This window comes from Nematostella vectensis, chromosome 1 (genome assembly GCF_932526225.1).
Source record: "Nematostella vectensis chromosome 1, jaNemVect1.1, whole genome shotgun sequence".
Taxonomy (NCBI): domain Eukaryota; kingdom Metazoa; phylum Cnidaria; class Anthozoa; order Actiniaria; family Edwardsiidae; genus Nematostella; species Nematostella vectensis.
In genome coordinates this window covers 12,723,568-12,741,186 of record NC_064034.1, presented here as the reverse complement: position 1 = coordinate 12,741,186, position 17,619 = coordinate 12,723,568, and the positions used below count along the sequence as shown (strand labels likewise).

The following is a 17,619-nucleotide window of genomic DNA, read 5'->3' as shown; positions in this document are numbered from 1 at the left end:
CAGGCGCTAGAAGTATACTCAATACTCAAGTTAACACTTTGCACAGTAGCGCAATATCGCATTTTATTTTGTTCAGGCAAAGAGCGGATACTATCAAACGCAAATCTCAGAGGGCTTGTCTTGCAAAGCATCATGGGGAGCTGTGCTTCACGACAAGGAAGTGAACTCTCAGTGGATAGCAACACACGTCATGTCAACATTTGTCTTGGTCTATGAGATAATTGGAGTGGAGTAAAAGAATGCCTTTGGTAAAAGAAAACGAGTGTTCCTGGACACCATTAAAAATGGCTTCCACAAAAGAAGGGCAAATCTAAAAGTTTCAATTCATCATTCAAATTCATCGAATATATTAATTATTCATGAACAGCGTTCAGCGATTAAAATAGTCTAGACTATTTAAGACTTTCTCGTTTAGAGTTCACGCTTGCGGGACTACCCAGGGGCTCGTCTCTCAAAACTCCCGAGAATTCTCGGGCCCGAAAACGATTTATTTCTTTAATTTGAAAAGCTGGCTAATCCTATAAAATTTATGGTATCTAAATGTGTTGAAATACCGTCAAACATCGTATTTTACCACAAAGATTCATGTGAAGGATGATTCTTTTTATAGATTTTGACTTTACCCGAACTTCTCGCCCCCGAAATTCACATGGCTTAAATATTAAGAAAGTTCTCGTGGCCTCGCAGTCACCCGAGACTTTTCGGGTAACATTTTGGCTTCAGCAAAACTTCAAAAATAGCCCTATTGAGCGTAATCATTTGGAATACGAGCCAAAGGAAGTTCAAACTGTTCTAAAACATGAAAGCGGTTCTGCAAAAGGAAAACATGCGAAATTTTTAGCAAAAAAGCAAAATAAAATTTTCGGGCCCGAGAATTCTCGGGAGTTTCGAGAAACGGGCGCCAGGAATCCTTAAGTGTTCAAAATATCGTACACTATCCGAAAGACAGGTACTCCCACCCTAAGAAACCGTTTACCCGGTGTTGGTGGAATTGAATCTCGCACACGGTTATCTTGTTTTGTTCTGTCCGCAATAGCACCTGTATAAATCAAGTCAAGCTCCATGAGTGATCGTACGAATTTGTTGGAAGTGCGTCTATTTCTATAAACACCTATATCAGTAAAAAAAAAAAAAAAAAAACGCTAGATGTGGTATCCTGAAGAACCTATTGTGGACCCGTATTTCAAATAAGGTTGAACTCGATCTAGCATTGAAGCTTTGACTCTAGCGATGTCTCTGAGACAAGGATATAACTTCTATGAAAGAGCTAGAAGGCATTCACAGAGGCGAGGAACCCCGAAGGCCGCACAAATTACTATTGAAAACAACAAACCCGAAGATTAAAGAAACTTAAAGAAATTCTTCACTTGAACTTCAGTTGAACGAGTTGGTGGCAAGGGACATTTAGATGTCCTCTTAATTCATTGCAAACGCATCGTGAAAAGAAGTAAAAGTACAAAATTGGCAGAGAGAAAATGGCTTTATGCTGCGATTGCGTTTATTTTTCCACCAGGCACACCTTTTAAAGATCGTTGCTGTGACAGGAAACATACCTTCTAAGGAAAATCTGTAGACCATCGCATCCCATTACCGACTCTTTCCCCGCACAATCTCCCACACTACTCAAACAAACAGGATTTTACTTAGAAAACCGTTACTGCGCCAGAACATATAACTTGTTAAAAGGTTCTTACTCATACGAACACGACTCTACTGAGCGCATCGTATAACCGCGTCAGTACTTATAACTTGTTAAAAGGTTCTTACTCATACAAACACGACTCTACTGAGCGCATCGTATAACCGCGTCAGTACTTATAACTTGTTAAAAGGTTCCTACTCATACGAACACGACTCTACGAGCGCATCGTATAACCGCGTCAGTACTTATAACTTGTTAAAAGGTTCTTACTCATACAAACACGACTCTACTGAGCGCATCGTATAACCGCGTCAGTACTTATAACTTGTTAAAAGGTTCCTACTCATACGAACACGACTCTACGAGCGCATCGTATAACCGCGCCAGTACTTATAACTTGTTAAAAGGTTCTTACTCATACAAACACGACTCTACTGAGCGCACCGTAACCGAGACAGTACATATACCGTGTTATAGGATTCTTACTCATACGGACACGACTCTACTGAGCGCACCGTAACCGCGACTGTACTTATGTAATAATGGGGGATTTCTCCGGGATCGTTTACCAGGTAGCCTGCGTGCAGCCGGAAATAGTTCCATTATAGCTATTTCTGGCTGCACGCAGGCAATTACCAGGTAGCTTCTGTTTCTTCACCAACAACTTTATTGTAAAAGCAACCACGCTTAGCGAGCAGGGAGGCATTCGATCTCGTTCTAGGAGACAACGATCAGACGATTCTCAGAAGGTGAGGCTGATAGAAGGGAATCCTTACTAGGCCTCTTCCTTGACTAAGGATTGTCTTCACGAAGCCAACAGAACTTACTCGGTAGCCTCCGCAGCAAGCTGTCGTTATTACAAGTACAATAAATTTTACAGTAAACAATTACTAACCTATTTATACTGACTAATTAATAATTTGGTACTAACTGGTTTGACTTCTCTAAGAGAGGTGATGCAAGAATTGCAAATAAATGTTGATCTTAGGGAACAGAACAATTTCACAATTGAGGATAACTATAGTAAGAATCCGTCGATGTTAGAATAATAGTTAATGGACTAGAAACAATAATCATATAAAATACTATAGAATAATGAGGCTGAGGAATACGTTTGGCTTGTTGGAAATATCTGGAATAAGATGTTTATCTTGAGTAAACGGTAAACTGGTTTTGGAGTAAGTAACACTGCGCATGACCTGTATGACTAGCCTCTGACTAGCAGGTGCATACTTAGTATTCAGATGAACAGTGAAAAGGTGACGAAGGTCAATATTGAAAACAGGTGCGAACCATCGTAGCACTTTCTAGAACACATATTTATGAAATATTGGCGAATAGTCTCATAACACTTATACCGTTTTACAGGGTTCTTATACTCTACTAACAGGAATCTACTGAGCGCACCGTAACCGCGCTAGTACATGTTATAGGGTTCCTACTCATACGAACACGACTCTACTGAGCCCACCGTAACCCCGCCAGTACTTTATACCGTGTTATAGGGTTCTTAAGAAGATCGTTTGCGATCTTGAAAACCGCGCAAGGATACGTTTGAATTTAACTCAAGATTCCGGGCTTGGAACAAAAACAAAAAATCTTACATTGCGATGGCTGCATTCTTCGTCATGATTATGCCGAATCTTGTTTCTAAAATACCTCGATGGGAGGAGGTGGTCACATGATCGCTGGCGGCCAATCTTTAGGGGCTTCTGCTTTGTGATGTCAATCTCTTGTGATTAGTTCAAGTATTAGTTCGAGTATCTAGACCCGTGTAATCTGTAACTGTTGAGCTCCGCACCGATGAGATGGAGGGGGGGGGGGGGGGGGCAGGGGCGTGTCTAGAGAAAAACGCAGGTGGGGTCCAGATTAGTAATTCACTGACCATACGGATCAATCAAGAGTAAAAATCAGCATCCGATAGCTTTAGTAATAGGCCACTAGATCCATCTAGAAACTTAATTGTAATTGTTCATTATGACGTGTAAATCTAATGAGCGCACGCACACACACTCTTGTAACAACATGGAATTAGAACAGTAAAGTCAGTTTTTAAACTAAAGTGTCTTATAGTACTACACCCCTTTTTACGATACCCCCTCCACCATGGACACACGCCTGGGGCATTGAAGGAACGGCCTTGGTTTTCTCAGTTGAGTGATGAAGGTAGCTAGGCAAGTAATGTATAGCACAACAGTTGCTCCGAAGTAAAATGTGGAGGGCGAAAGCGCGCTGGTGTTTAGGTCCCGGGGTGCTTTGCGCCGGGGTGCCACCCGGATTTACCGAAAAACGAGGAAAGTTAACAAAAATTGCAAAGCGTATGCAAGCAGCCTCCGACACACCGAAGCCTCGCTTTCAAGCTCTAGTTCCAATACTGAATACTGAAACCGGCCAATTTTGATAGCAACTGTAAAAGCAAAAAGGCGACCTGTACTAAGAAATCAAGTGACTTTTGGAAAATTGAAGCCCAAATAAACACGCTGCGCCCGCCACACCAGAGAGGGACGAAATAATAGAAACTCACAATAAAAATAAGCCCTTTATTTCTCACAAAGAGACTTTCGGACTGATTCGTAAGCGCTTTTTGTTCTTGTTAAAAGCCAAATCATGCGCGAGATTGCCACCCAAAAATAAGTCACGCGAATTCTTACTTTAAGTCTCCTATTACTTGTTAAAACCCATTTATTATATTGTCACCCTAAGCCGCGATTGGCAATAATAATAAAACTTGTGACGGGCGTAGCTCGACTGAAAAGGATGCGAAGGTCAAGAGAGGGAGGGACGGGGGGAGGGAGGTAGGGGATGTATCACCCATAAATGTCATAACAACCATAAATGTAATAACACATCGCCCATAAATGTAATAAACAGTCAACCATAAATGTAAGAACACGTCGCCCATAAATGTTATAAACCACGTCAACCATAAATGTAATAACACATCGCCCATAAATGTTACAACTTATAATTTCGACTCGTAGAAACATTAGGTAACCAAACTTCTCAGATGTCATGTTGGTGTCAAGGGGGTGCAACGATATGTCAACTCAGAATGACGTCATCGATGACGTCACTAAAAACGGCAATACTCTTATCTCATCCTAGAAACATCATAAGGCGGTCTAACTTGGCAGATGTCATGTAGGTGTCAAGGGGGGTGCAACGATATGTCAACTGAGCATGACGTCTACGATGACGTCACTAAAAACGGTAATACTCTTATCTCATCCTAGAAACATCATAAGGCGGATTCAAGATCGGCGGATTCAAGAACGTCGTCTGGTTTGGGATCGTTTGGGATTAGCGCGTAGTCAATCAAGGCCTGACCTTGGGGTGATCGAGACCAGCCGTCGCATCCAGTATGAATGGAAATCAATGGGAAATGGGTTTCCAAGGAAAATCGAACTGCGTTTAGCGGGCTCTGCAGATAACATATCCCAATTCTATGGTTTATGCGCGATTGTGTTAAAGTGTTTCACCTCGGCTTTGTTGTGCATTAATTCCAGAAAGAATGCACATTCCATCATTATTTCATAGTTCTAATCATAATCCTTATTATTTTCAAAGGAAATAAAACGGTCATTTTTTTCCCGTACACACTATGCAGTCAAATGATTCACAGCGTCATTCGTGCAGCTCTCGTTGATTGATCTCTCGGTCTAAACAATGAATCGAATACCAAGTTTGCAGGAAAGAACCGTAAAATTTCGGCAGAAAAAGAACTTGATGACAGCAGATATAGGAGAGCCTTTGAAATCTTTGAGCAAGGAGAAGTGAGACCTCTCATAGTCCTGCTGGATCACTCTCTTGCCGTAGTTTTCGATCGCGATTCACGACTTGGAAGTCGCAGTAATTGGGATTCGGGCACGATAAAATACGGGCCTAGAATTTTGGTTTATCTCGTAAACTGTCAAACTATTTTGTTGACGTTTTCTATTTAGTATTGCGAGAACAATGCTGTTTTAATTAGCTGATAGCGCCTGTATTATTACCGACGATAAAGCCGGAAGTATCAACCGATTAGTTGAATTGTGGTTTATTGTGAAATACATTTCGGGCGATAAGGGCCACCATTAGCGTGAGACTAGCAGAATTGGAAAAAGTCTTAAAAATCCTCTAAAGGATAGCAGTTGGTAAAAATTGTATACCATAAAAGATAGTTCGATCGCCCTGATTACTTTTCTGGAGAGTCCCCCACGGGCTGCCCGCGATTGACTGATATGATTGAATTATATGCATAATGTTGCACACCCCCTTCACACCTAAATGACATCTGTCAAGTTAGAGCGCCTAATGATGTTTCTATGATGAGATATTAGTATTGCCGTTTTCAATGACGTCATCGATGACGTCATGCTGAGTTGACATATCGTTGCACCCCCCTTGACACCTACTTCGCATCTGCCAAGTTAGACCGCGTAATGATGTTTCTATAATGAACTATGAGTATTGCCGTTTTTATTGACGTCATCGATGACATCATGCCGGGGCACCATATCGTTGCACCCCCCTTGACACCTACATCTGCCAAGTTAGACCGCCTTATGATGTTTCTATGATTAGATATGGGTATTGCCGCTTTTAGTAACGTCATCGTTGATGTCATGCTCAGTTGACATATCGTTGCACCCCCCTTGACACCTACATGACATCTGCCAAGTTAGACCACCTTATGATGTTTCTATGATGAGATATGAGTATTGCCGTTTTTAGTAACGTCATCGTTGATGTCATGCCCAGTTGACATATCGTTGCACCCCCCTTGACACCTACAAGACATCTGCCAATTTTGGTTGTGTAATGTTGTTTCTACGAGTCAAAATTATAAGTTATAACATTTATGGGCGACGTATTATTACATTTATGGTTAACGTGGTTTATAACATTTATGGTCGACGTGTTCTTACATTTATGGTTGACTGTTTATTACATTTATGGGCGATGTGTTATTATATTTATGGTTAACGTGGTTTATAACATTTATGGTCGACGTGTTCTTACATTTATGGTTGACTGTTTATTACATTTATGGGCGATGTGTTATTATATTTATGGTTAACGTGGTTTATAACATTTATGGTCGACGTGTTCTTACATTTAAGGTTGACTGTTTATTACATTTATGGGCGATGTGTTATTACATTTATGGTTAACGTGGTTTATAACATTTATGGGCGATGTGTTCTTACATTTATGGTTGACTGTTTTACATTTATGGGCGATGTGTTATTATATTTATGGTTGTTATAACATTTATGGGCGATGTGGTATTATATTTATGGTTGTTATAACATTTATGGGCGATGTGTTATTATATTTATGGTTGTTATAACATTTATGGGCTAAGTGTTATTATATTTATGGTTGTTATAACATTTATGGGCGATACAGGGGAAAATCGTAGGTTTTGGTAGCGGTCGATTGGTCCAACCAAGTTCGAGTTCCGTCATATAGGCTGCGCGAGGCTGGGACAAGGTAAAAAAAAATCCTGAGGGAGGGGAGAGAGGAGGGGGAACCGCCGCTTTAAAGAAGAGGATTCTGGATGCAGGGTTCTAGATGTGTGTTTTCTCATGAAATAGAGGCGATGTTGCTTCAGTCTATGATTTTATTATTCACTTTCAGCCAAACCAAGTAAAATAAATATCTAAAAATAAAATTAAAAAATGACTCGACATGACTCCACAGAATATTAGGTGATTTGTAGGACAAAGATTCCACTCCAACATCGTAAGATTACTTGGGCAGTTCATATTAGTGAGACTTCGAGCAAAAACGGGGGGCTTACACAATAGCATATCATTAGTGTAAGCGAGGAGAAGGAAGGGAGCTTTGTTCGTATTAGCGAGGTTAAGATACCGACAAGTATATATCAATAATATTCAGCCCTCAAAAATGTTTTTACTGCTAAGGTTTACATTTACCTGACGCGATATTTACGGAAGTGCTAGATGATAAAAAGGTGCTCTCGAATATTTACAAAACCCTCTTGTTTTTGTCTTGTTTTGTTTTCCCCTTTTCCTTGTTCCGTGCCTCACGATTAATGCAACGAGTCGGTATTTTCGATAACATTCGAATAGCGACGACGGTAAAACAAGAAATAATCCCTACGTTCCGTAAAGAAAATTTTTCATTTCCTGGTGCGTCATGGATTAAAAGGGTTTTAACTTTTTAAAGAAATTGAACATCCTGCTGAAGACAGGCGAAGAGATTTGACACATAACAAATATCATGCACTGGTCAATTCACACCTTGAAAAAGCTATTATAGACGAGGTAGGGAACAAAACAAATATTGACAACTACAAAAAAGTATTAGGTAAAAGAAACTGAAGAGGGTCTAACCGGAAAAAAAAATGCTAATGACAATTGGTAGAGAGAAATTCCTTATCTCGATAATTGACATCGCAGAATTAAATGCGCGCACAGATCCATTAGCAAGTGATCAAGAAATGACGTCATGACTACTTGTGACGTCATTGTGAAATGGAATGACGTCACTGGCGACTTTTTTTATTATTTTTACGTTGTGAAGGGTGTCTGGAATGGTGGCTGTACTGAGTGTATGCTTCAGATAATTGAGGTCATCATTCGACTTAGCCATTAAGGAAATTTGGCATTTTGTTACATCATTACCTAACATTCGTTGCACGTAAACGATGGCAGAAAGTCTTCATCAGAAAGCTAGGTCTTCCCTCCTTAAAACAATCAGGAAATCAACATTAGCTTCCACCGTTTCACAAGTTCAACTTGCATTTTAAGAAAAACTTAAAAAGTCTCACTATGGTAGCGATAGAGATACGAGTAATTTGAAGTGAGGTCCCGTCGCCGGCGCGGAATAGAATAGCCATTACAGCGGAACTTTCTCCGGTGTTTTTTCCTTCAAAAAAAAAACAAACATTAAAACCACCTTTGTATCGTTATCTACGCTATCTACTCAGATAAACCTTTCTGGTAATAAACTCGTAATTTAGCAGAAGATCGTCTTTTCCCCCATTTTAATTTTTTTTTCTTAACTTTTCTCGATGCTTTAGTTTTTCTCTCTTCTTTTTTTCCATCCTACTGATTTGAGTCAAAGAGAAAAAAAACATGGACATCTCGATCTCGAAACGTTTACTTGCCTTAGCCTCATGCAACCAGCGCGAACAGTTGGACAAAGAAGTCGTACATTCCGAGTAAAGCTAGATTTAACGATGTTATAGATATTATAACTTAATAAATGTAGATATTTATTATACTTGTCAATAAGAATATTGTAAAGAAAAGCGCGATGATACAAACGTGACTTTTCCATCTCTGAGAAACAATAAAATAACGCACTTGTTTGAGTTCAATTACGTTCCGCATTCGTGAAAAAATGTGCGCTCGTGACGCGAATGACGAGGGTGCATTCAGCATTGATCTGTGGAACCTTCCGAATAAAGCCAAAAGGAAAATAAACATTTTAGTCATTGTGCGATTAGATGTTAGCTTAAATTGACGGTAATATGCCTTTCCTGCCGAATGCCGACATGTCTATAGTATTGTGAAACCTGAAAAATAAACCCCAAAAAAAAAATGACTGACAAAAGCACAGTTAACTAGCACTTTCTAGATTGAAAACAAAGATAGCGAACTCATAGATGAATTGATTTATTGCCTTTGAAAAAAATGAAATCCTCAAAAGGATTCTACCGTACCCAAATGCACTGTAAATGTTTCTGTTTTAATTTTAATTGATCGTAGTACAACAATAAATCAATAGTAATAAAATGAGTGAGATAAAAAGTAAGATACGATGGTGAAAAAGTGACTTTAAGGACAAATCACTATGCGCATACGAAAACCAAGCTATTGATGATTTACAAAACACAACAACGCGATAAGAGCAAAAACCAACTAACATCGGCATAACCAACTAGCAAAGCTAGCCTAACTGGTTCGAGAATCTAATAAAATAAAAACATAACTTCGTTGTGTTAAAAGTGAAATCCAAGCTTATCTTCTTAACACTAACCCTCTTGGAAAATAAATGCTTTAGGAATATTCAATTCAAAAGGAATGGTGTTTCACTTGGCTTGTAATTTCCGCTCGCTGACTACTTAACGATAACTGCATACATTCAAAAAACGCGACAAGCAAAGTATGTGATTTGTTTACGATGTGACATTGACGGCACGCGAGCGACACGGTATGTCACCATCGGAGAAGGCGTTGCTATAATGAACGTTAATAATCCGGTACATTGGCAAAAGAGGGTTGATAAGAGAAGCTTGCAAGGAGCTCTGTCAGGCCTGTCACGGATTCTACGTGATATGGGATACGCCGTTAAGCCTCAAGCTCTGGATGCGACTTGGCGAAGTATCAGACTAAAAAACTAGAACGCGAAAGCATTAGAGCTTCCGTCACTCCTGAGGTTGTCTCAGCGAACAGCTTTTTCGGACCGTTGTTTCGATTACAAGGTACGTATTCATATGCCATTTATAACCATTACTAGGGACCATTATCTTCGATTCACGCTGAGGTATTAGATATAATATCACTTCGTAAGTTTACAAGGAAGACATAGAAGGGCTTTAATTCGCGGTTATCAAATGAGGTCTCCTCTAAACTCTTGGCAACAACACGAAAAGGAATACAGATCGCTCGGGCAAGGCTTGTTGCCTGAGTATGATAAACAAAGAAGGTGCGAAAGTCAAAAAAGGTATGGTTTGATTATGTTAATCAAAAAGGTTTGTAATAACCAAAAATCAAACAAACGGCTAGTTATACTTTTAGACTCGATTTTCGTTATTTCTTCTTGCGAATAAAACAGTGGTATAACTGAGTTAATGGAGAGTAAGTTATCGCCCGCCGACGTGTGGTGTATACTTGTTTCAAGTTAATCAAAATGATTGATGCAATTGTGCTGTTACACAAAAACTCGCTAGTGAATGGTGAAAATGCTGAATGAAGTTTTTAAGATGATTTAAAAGCTTCAGCAAGAGAAACATTTATGCTTATAAAGAGCAAGTTTTTGAACGCAAAAAAGCAACTTTGATTAAAAGCTGTAATGCATTTTCCTTTTTTTTAGTATATGATGAATGGTATTTCTGGTAAACACCACATATGAGGTTGATAAAAAAATTCGCATGCGATCGGATAAAGGCAAAAAATTAAATTAGCAGAGAGGCAATGCAGGTCGCCGCCTTCAAACGCGCATTTTGCTCATCGCTCGCTCCAGGTCATATCCTTATTAGATGGGAACTGCTTTCCTTGACAACATTTTTATATTTTCTAAACTGGTTGGTGTTTTATTGTAAGCTTAGAATCCCATCTTGTTTATACTAATCGAGGAAACCAGTGCGAGAAATCTGACGGCGATAAACTAACTAAAACGCGAAAAAGACGCAAATTCAGCTTATAGTTTTAACTTCTGGCCTTAGTGATTTCGAATGTCAAAATGCTTTTTTTCTTATCAAATGTGTAGTAACAAACTGTAGACAATACAAAAACAATCCCACAAAAAGGTTCTTATACGAAAAAATGTCAAGCAACGAATGGGAAGTAACGGTGCTAGTTAAATAATAAACGGTTCCATTAATGAGTGTAAGCTCCAATCAACATCATCAGTGTATAGAAAATAGAGATAAAACCGATAAATTCGCATGTCATATTAAGAAATATTGTTTCCGAGTGAATAGCATCTGTTTTGCTTTCGTTCTTTGATTTTCACCGAGCCCCGAGTGTACTGAATACGCAGTAAGGGATTTAGCAGCATGAGACATTTTGAAACAAAAATAAGTATAAAAATTTAATTAAATGATTTTTTTTTCTACGTGTAGGCAATTTCCACGAAAACCAACAGACTAATGCGATAGCCGTGGGGCAAGATTTATATTTACAACAATTAAATATATTTTGCGAAAGTAAACAAGCAAGCGTCGTTACACTTCGTATGTGACGCAAGTAAGGTAAATTACCAGATGCCTATCATATACGTCAGCAGTGTTTTTAAGACCTTAAAAAGCTCAACCAGTTTCTAGGGTTTCTGGGTAATGTTCAAAATGGCGTATAGCCCCCCCCGGATGGACAAAAGCCTGTAAAAAATACGTTTTAGGGGTTACTGGGTAAATTTCAAGTCTACGTCAAACTGACGACGAACAACCCAATCGAGTACCCAGAACAGCCTGGGAACAAGCTTGATGAAAACAATACAATGTCAATCAGCATATACCTAGGCAGTCAAGTAATGTTAATACAACACCAATAATAAGATTATCAGCAATTAAAATTTATTCAGAAAAAAAATATATACCCTTCGTTTTTAGGGGACTATTTGATGCCTTTAAGAAAAGAAATTCTAGGTGCAGCGTAAACGTAGCGTGCAAACCAAAAAATCCTTGTTACATATGTCTACGTATTATATCGGCTGATTGCCTGGGAAATCCTCACAATGTCACGTGGCAGCTTTGAAGGCTATTCAAAGGATTTTGACGGAGCTGATTCTCAATCCCTCTAATTTTGCAAAAATGTAGTTATGAATATAGTAGTTTTTGGAAAAAAGTGCTGCAAAATGTCGACGAAATGAGCATAGTAATTTCGACTAGCAAAACTAATGTTATGAAAAATAAAAAAATCATTTTCATGCATTTTTCTTTATTCCGTTTAGCGTTTAACGTCTAAAAATACACCGTTTTGCTGACGTCTCGAGCAAGAGACTTCGATGAAAAAGCTAATGCTCGAAATGACCGCGAAACAAATCTATGTCCCTGTTTCCACAGCGATTACGCAGATCACCTCTCGTCTGTAGGCTTTCTAATTGTAACATTGAGTTGTGATTCTATAATTCACTTTTTTTTCTACGTTTTATTAAGCCAGTCAAAGTCACTGGCCGGGACTAAATTATTCGCTGCAATCATCTGCCGCGGACTAGCGGGCGGAGATGTGGCATTGCACGTGTAAAGAAGATGTCGTCTAAAAGACAAAGAGACGATATGAGTATTTGCTGAGGCAAAGAAAAAATGATTATTTGCTGAGGCAAAGACGGAAGACATAAAAATGCTAGAAAATTGGAATTTTCTTAAGACTGGAATAACAACGAGCTAAGCTTTCATTTGTTCTATTAGAGCGTGAATTTTTTTTAGTTTATTTAGTACTAAAACACTGTAATGTCTTTGCTCTCTTTTGTTCTGGCTTGACTATTTCACTTTAACAATTAAATTTTGTTGCACGGGATTTTGAAAACCACTCTATTCAAAAACAAAGGTTGGCAAATATAATAAATAAAAATCTATAATAGATTTTTATATGTTTTACAATCTACTACTAATGTGTAAAGCCATCGCCCTCTTTGCAGTATGAATGAAGAATTATTGTGAATACGGCTTAGCGCAAAATGACACGACAGCCAAGGACGAAAACACACAATTCGTTATTTGGGTAATATAAGTATCCAATCAAGAATGGGTGCCCATGGCAAAAATATGGCGTTGCTGAATAAAATAAACATTTCTTAGTATAATCTTTTGCTAACCAGGCTATTGCTTAACTCGCCTATAAAATCGTTTCGACGTTGATGATTAAAATGTTTGGACATTTTAAATATTTTGTCTTCATTTTTGCGGTTTAAAATTGAAAATTAAATAAGAAGTAGCCGTGTAACTAATCAGTGGGCGTTTGAACCAACTGCTTTTTTTCATTTGATACAGAAAGTGAAAATTAGGGGGAAATCAGAATTATACTTCTTTTTATAGATGAAATTTTATTTCCACTTTTCAGACTGGGCTATTTTGAGCTGTCTGTGACTGTTGGGTTCAATATTTCTTGAAGCGCTTAGGCTATGGCCATCAAATTTGCAGACAATGATCACCAGCATTTTTAGAATCGCCATGCTCTTTTTTGGCTATTCTTTTATTCAAACATTTTTAACCAAGTGTTTTGTAAAAATTTCCGCCATCTTGGATCCGCTATCTTAGATTTTTATAAAAAAAATAAATGAATAAAAATAAAACTTGAATAAAACAGAAAAAAGGATTTGCATGCATGTATTAACGGCTCATAGTAATGGTAATATGTATAATATTTGCTTTTAAAGTGCCATCTAGTAAATCAAGTGGCATTTTCGGTTTTGAGAGAGCAAAATTTACCAACCCAAAATAAAATTCTTACACTGCTGTGAAACTTGTCACCTAAATAAACTAACAAAGATAAACCAGGCACATAAACCTGAGAAGCAGGACCAAAATATGGAAAAAATAACCAGTTAAAAGATTTTTGGGAACCTATATGTAATAAAATGCTAGGCAGGGTAACATGGAGCGTCACATCGACATATCAATGCTATCAAAATCTCCGCAGGGAAGGTCACGGAGTTTTAGTCTCTTAGCTACTATGGTTTAGAAGTAATAGCAGTTTTCCAAGAGTGGGGGGGGGGGGGGGGGGGGGGGCTGCCCAGTCTTAATAGGTTTAAAATAAAAATTATTAAAGAAATAGTTTGTTCGTTGCAATATTGATTGCAATATCTTAAATCGCTATAAATTATTAAGCTAAATAATTAAATTAATCAGCTTAAATTGCTTTAGCTTCTATTCTGTTATTAATGCGCTGTATGGAGTCATGTAGAAAGTTCATCTATTTGTTCGGATAGATTTGTCGATCGTGTATAACGCTGTGCTCTTAATTTCTTTTGTATTTACTATATTTACTAGAAAGGAGCTTCGAGGATCGATATCCATGAGAAAACCAATAACATCTGGGGGAAACGTATATAATCACAATTCAGAAAAAGCAATTTCCTAACTAGGGTTAGCCTATCAATTCGAAATGGGTCTGCTCTTTTGTCGCATTAGACTGTGGATTCAAAACAATTCAGTGGAAATGAGCAAATAGACGAGGATTTCATTTCTTTAATAAGACCATGGACGTCTTCCTAAAGGCAATTAACGACACCTTGAAGAATAAAGAAAGGCAACACTTTTCGCACATTACAACCTACATCGAATTCGCTACTTCGTATTGTTCCGTGTGGACAACTGTACTTTATATTGAACTGGCACTGTGAATGAGTTTTTTTATACTAGGTTATGTACCAGTTTTTCAACACTCGACGAATATGGCATAAAACGAGTTGCTCATATCATGCGCAGATGTGATTGTCACAATTTGGAAATTTATTTACTTCCAGTCCAGAAATTATAGAGATGGCCCACTTGCGGTGACAGTGAAAGAATTAGTTTGTTCAATATTGATTCCTTGAATCGCTTTAAAATGGGCGATACTAGTCACGCCTCCTTTCTAAAGGGCGGGAAACGGATAACAAGCCCGATAAAGGCATTTAAGTATAAAAAACAAATAAATAAAAAAATACATTTTACCATCTGTATCCGGCCCAAGATTGTTACTTTTTTCCATTTTCAGGCAATAATGGTATTTTTTAAGAGTAATGCTTTTTGTCATGAGTAAAGAAAACACCTTAAATCTTGATTGGCTCATCGTCTAGAGCTTTCATGTTTATCACAAGCCTGCCAGGCCTGTAGCCAGAATCAAAATTTTACTGAGGCAAAGCTAGCCACTGGATGATAAATCCAACAAAAGCAGGTGTTTTATCTCATACTTTTTAATTGTGAAAAATTAAACAGGGCCTGTTTTTGCACAAAGCCCGGATAACTCTTATCCACCGGTTAAATCCTTATCCAGCGGATAAAAGTTATTAAGAGTTGCGTGATTCGGTTGCGCATAGCCCGAATAAAAGTTATCCAGCGGTTAAAGTTATCGGATAAAATCTTATCCACCGAATAAATGTGAAGAAGGAACAAAATTTCAAATTTTTTTGTAGAATTCAGATTAATTTTAGACGCAGTAAAAGTTTAAACACATGTAAACGACGAATTTTACTGTTGGTAAATTTACAATGAACTACGGACTTACGTGCACAGTGCGGAACATTACCATTTTTGGTTATATTTGATAAACAATCTGATTAACCAATCAGAGATGAGTATTACTATGCCCAGTCTCACGCGGACACGCCTCAACTCAGAGTGGGAAAACAAAATGGCGGTTCCGTTGAATCGGGAAAATCATGTTGAACGCCGCTTTTTAACTCTCTGCTAGCAGTGATTTCTTCTTATCTGTTTAAGCAGGGATTTTACCGACTCAGTGCGTCATATATACCCTATTTGTGTTGTTTCTCATCGGCAACAGACCTCATTTGCAGGGTTATTTTTACGACTTCACCGAATCGTACTGTAATGAACGCGGAAGGGTAAGCCACTGCTAGCAGGCTATAACATTGATCACCAATTATCTAGTTGTACGTTTCATCAAGTCATACAAATGCACAAAATTTCCCTGGATTTATCTTGCTTTCGCACTCGGAATGAAGACACTCCAAGAAAAGTTTTAGCTGGATATTGAAACTAAAATGAATCTTATACAGAATGGCAGCGAGTCTCATTAAAAAAAAATTAAGCTAAATCGTATACAGATTGGCCGCGAGTCACTGTTTATTGTATGCAATTTAAAGACACTACATGAAAGTACTGTTTAAATGTTTATATTTGATCCTGGAATAAATAGATTTGCTATGATCAGTAAATCTCAGGGATGGCAGTCATTATTCATTGCTGCATTACTTTGCTATTACTCGTTGTAAAAAAATTCCTTACCACAAATGCTCACATTATGGCTTTTTTTTTTATAAATGGATTATAGAGGGGGCACTTGTTTGAGGGGCTATGTAATGTGCTTATTCAATGAGGGGTGTATGTATACCTCAGTGTCAGAACCATCCCCAAAGGACTTCATTGTATCCAGCTCTGTTTTCATCATGATTCATTTTATTAAAAAAAAAGGAAGTTTTGTGACACAAATCGTGCTTAATACACAGGTTCTAACACCAAGTTAGAGCCATTGAGGGTGTATTTCATTGTGTGTGCAGACAAATGGAAAAAGGCATAAAGTGTAAACTAGGGTGAGGAAAAGGCATGGTAAGGGCAAAGGGGTGGTGACAAAGGGTATGTCTAATTGGGGGTGCTGACACAGGTTGTGAAGATGAAGTAAACTTGTACCATGTTTGATTACTAGGCTTGGAGATAATAGGAGAATGGGAGTATAGTCATACCCTGGGTACCAGAGGCTCCAAGCTTCACTAGAGCAGATATCATATGGAAAATATCTATGTGGTGATACTTCAGGCTTATTTTTTTCTCGCCAGTCTCTATTATATGCGCAAAGAGTCTTTTTTTATTAAAAAGGGAATTAAATTAATTTGATTTGATAGGCAAGTCTGAGTGTTGAAGCTCCCCTTTAAAACTATAGTGATATTAAGAATTTATATGTTAGGGGTATATAGGTTTGAGTAATTGTTTGGGAGGTAAGTTTCTATACTTGGTATATTTTATGTATAGAACTCAGGTTTGGGAATTTTTTTTTTTTTTTTTTTTTTTTTGGGGGGGGGGGGGCTAATTTGACAAAAAGTCCTTATCGCAAATGCTTATTTTAGCATATTATGCCCTTTTTACCCCTCTTGTACCAGGTTTGATTACTAGGCCTTGGAGATTCTAGGAGTATGATTGTGCAGTCATAGATATCGTACTGTATGGAAAATAAATATTTATATTTGGTGATACTTCAGGAGAATTTTTTTATCTCAGTGCCTATTGCACAGAGTTTTTTTTTATAAAAATGGAATAAAATTGATTTTATTTAATAAGCAAATCTGAGAGTTGAAGCTCCCTTATAGCAAGATTTTGTATGCTTGGGCTATAGAATTTAGGTTTGGTTATTTATTTGGGAGGTAAGTTTCTATGCTTGGTATATTTTATGTATAGAACTCAGGTTTGGGTATTTTTGAGGATGAGTAGGGGGGGCTAATTCATCAAAAAGTTCTTATCACAAATGCTTATTTTAACATAATATGCCCCTCTAGCATTAGATTTTAGAGGGGGCACTGGTTTGAGTGGCTATGTAATGCTCTTACTCAATGAGGGCTATTTTATGGTGTGTGCAGACAAATAGGAA

The 17,619-nt window shown here is 38.0% G+C and overlaps 1 protein-coding gene across 3 annotated transcripts in view; it reads right to left on the bottom strand.

The window, feature by feature from the left end:
• The window catches only part of LOC116620108 (Fanconi anemia group C protein homolog), a 54,974-nt gene that overhangs the window by 4,125 nt on the left and 33,230 nt on the right, over positions 1-17,619 (bottom strand). Inside the window, exon 13 of one of the 3 annotated variants that reach the window (XM_048725547.1) lies at positions 7,230-12,573. The exons of the other annotated variants lie outside the window; for them this stretch is intronic. The gene's annotated coding sequence lies outside the window, so the exon portion shown is untranslated. Of the gene's footprint in view, positions 1-7,229; positions 12,574-17,619 lie in introns of those variants that run through there. 3 annotated transcript variants of the gene reach the window in all.